Genomic DNA, 3201 nt, shown 5'->3' with positions numbered 1-3201 from the left:
CTCAATTCCATTGTAAAGTGTTTTGATACATTTATAATTATTTTTTCTGAATTCCTTCTCAGGTATTTCCAAAGCCTGCCCTCCTTCCAGTATGGAGTGTAGGTCTACCTCCAACTCATTTGTCTCAGACACTTCATCTTGTTTCTGGACATGTACTGATATGTTTATCTGTTTCTGTTTTCAGGCATATTCAATAGTTAGCTGTGGCCTTAATACTTAAATGGGTGTGTATTTTGGTATTTTTTATGTTTTATTATTGCCTCCAGGTAGATGTGATCAGGAGATAGGCTTCCTTTTTCAATCTTCTTCCTGAGAAATTTCAAGATGCCACTGTTGGTAGTTATAATGTAACTCAGTATTTAATTTTTGTCCTATTTTCTTTTTAGTCTGCCTGTCCCACTCCATAACACCTGTTCAGGCCTTTCTCCCAGAAATAAACAGTTCAGGTACACCTGTGGCCATTTTGTACTGCTGTTTGTTTTTAAATGGAAACTGTCCTTTTAAATTTTGAGGAGATCGATGTGCATGCGCAGTAGAACCCTCCTGAGGTGGGGGTGGAGTGTCCACTATCTCCAGCACCCCCTCTAGTCACCAGAATGGAGGTGCACAGACAGTGAGAGACCAATTAACAGATTAAAAAAAAAAAAAAAAAGAATATCCACACCTTTATTTCCACAGTTCTGTCAGGCATCTGTGGCTGCTCTGATCCTTTCCCCGCTTAGTCTTGCCCAAGATGGTAGCTCTGGGAGCAGCTGAGTGTCTTGAATTAGAAAGCACTGGATTTCTTGCTTCTGCTACAAATCCCACTGGCTGTAAGCCTCCAACTTTCTAAATATTCCTTCATATGTGGTTCAGAGTTCTGGGACCATCCTCTGAGCCTTCTTGGTCTGGTATTCTGTGTTGTTGTTGATGGAGCTTCTCACTGCACTTTCACCCTACCCACCATCTTGCTTGTTCTCCAATAAAATATAGTTTTATTGTTAGTTGCTGTTGAGTCGACTACAACTCATGGAGAGTCCATGGACAATAGAGGGAAATGTTGTCAGGTCCTGACTTCAGGTGTGCTTGAGTCCATTGTTGTAGCCATAGTGTATGTCTATTGTGTTCCAACCCAGGGTACTAATTTTCAAGCCCTGCGTTTTACAATATCCTATCATGATCCACAGCCTTTCTTCCTAGTCTTAGTCTGGAAGCTCCACTGAAACCTTTCCACCCTGGGTGACTCTGGCGGTACTTAAAAGATGTATAGTTTCTAGCATTATCGCAAAACACAAGCTACCACAGTACGACAAACTGACATATGGGTGGTGGAGATAAAGCGTAACACACATTTAAACAAATAAACTATACAAAGGAAGAGTCCAAAAATAGAAAGAATTCTTAGGAAGTTAAAATTTGATAGTGGCGATAATATAATGGTTGTTATTGCTGTTAAGTGCCATCAAATTGGTTCTGATTCACAGCTACCCTGTATAGCGTTTCTGTTTGGGCTCCTGTAAATCTTTGTGGGAGCAGAAAGTCTTATTTTTCTTCTGCAATATAATGATAGACAATTAGACAACAAAAGTGAGTGCAAAACAAATTGATCAATGACAAGTGTTAACTACCACTTCCTTGCCCAGATCCTAAAGTCAACCCTAAACACTCAGACTTGTAGAAAGTCCTGGCCCAGCTACTGAGACACTAGCCTTTATGTTAACTTTTATTTCCTGTTGTACCATCCCTATATGTATATGTCCTTATCTACTTCCCTATATATTATCTTTACTGGGACCCTGAGTTGCAACACAGGATCCAAAGAGAACAGGCTTCATAGTTTATAGAATTGAGTTTGTTTGTGCTCCTTCCATTTACTGAATGAATAACCTTGGTCAATAACTTAAACTCCATGAACCTCAGTCTCCTCATGGGAATAACAGACTGATGGTGCCTATTTCATGTGTTCATAACATTAAATAAAGCAAAGTATGTTGTCCTACCTAGCGACAGACAAGTGGTGGCTATATAAAGTATGACAGTTGTTTTTTCTTTCTCCCTAATAAGTTGTTGTTGTTAAGTGCCGTCGAGTCGGTTCTGACCCATAGCGACCCTGAGGCTGTAAATCTTTACGGGAGTAGAAAGCCTCATCTTTCTCCTGCGGAACAGCAGGTAGTTTTGAATAAGGTTCGCAGCCCAATTCGTAACCACTACACTACCAGAGCACCTTTTCTCCCTAATGAGAAGACTTGTGAAATTCTGTGCCATTGCATATTGAAAGGGAGAACCACTGTTATCTATATTATAAGTCAATCTGTTGAAGGCAAACATTACTGTCATTTAACCAGTTTCTCATCATCCAGAGTTTATTTTTGTTTAAATTAGTTGAATTGTTCATTCTATTGTCATTGTCTACCTATACTCAAAATTAGTTCAAAGTTAAATAAACCCAGTCCCTTTACCTTTGTGAGTTTAAAAACAAAATAGTCAATAATGACAGAAACCTTCTCTTCAATGGTTCAGTGAAGGTAAGTAATTACTTTATTTTCAATGGCAAGTCCATAGTTGGCTTTACATATACATTAGCTTCCTGTGCAGTGTCTCTCCTTCTGGCATACAATGAGGACATAATGGATTATTCTCCTTTTATTTGTGAGTAATATTGAATTAACATTATCTTTCTGAATTCCATGTCTAACAAAGAATGTGTTCCTTAGCTATCTAAGGAACAGTATTATAGTTCATAGACAAAACTGTATTCCTGCTTTCATCTTGAGTGAATAGAGTTCTATTACTCACAGTGTTTTGCCCTATAGACTCTGACATAGAACAAATTGCGAGAATTTTGAAGAAACCCAATATGCAATTTTCTTTTCACTTTCTAATGCTTGTTTGAGAAGCTTATTAAAGAAGACTACAAGGCCATCTGTCCAAGCACACATACCACAAGGGATGCAAGGTTTGGCACTCCAGAAACCATTATTTCTTCTACATTCAATAATCACCTACCATTCAAATTAGAAAGAGGAATTCCCCTTCTGCAACTAGATAGATAGAAATAACATGTGTCTGTCAGAGGCTAAGGTTTGTAACCTAAATGCAGAACCCAGAAAAAACATAGAACGAATTGTTGACTGCATTCTTCTTTCCAGTTGCCAGTGCTGGTCTGTCGCTGACCTGAGAGTGGGAGGATATCTTGAGCTCTGTTTCAAATCAGATCACAGC

This window comes from Chrysochloris asiatica, unplaced genomic scaffold, assembly GCF_000296735.1.
Source record: "Chrysochloris asiatica unplaced genomic scaffold, ChrAsi1.0 scaffold00007, whole genome shotgun sequence".
NCBI lineage: Eukaryota > Metazoa > Chordata > Mammalia > Afrosoricida > Chrysochloridae > Chrysochloris > Chrysochloris asiatica.
This window is presented reverse-complemented; position numbering follows the sequence as displayed.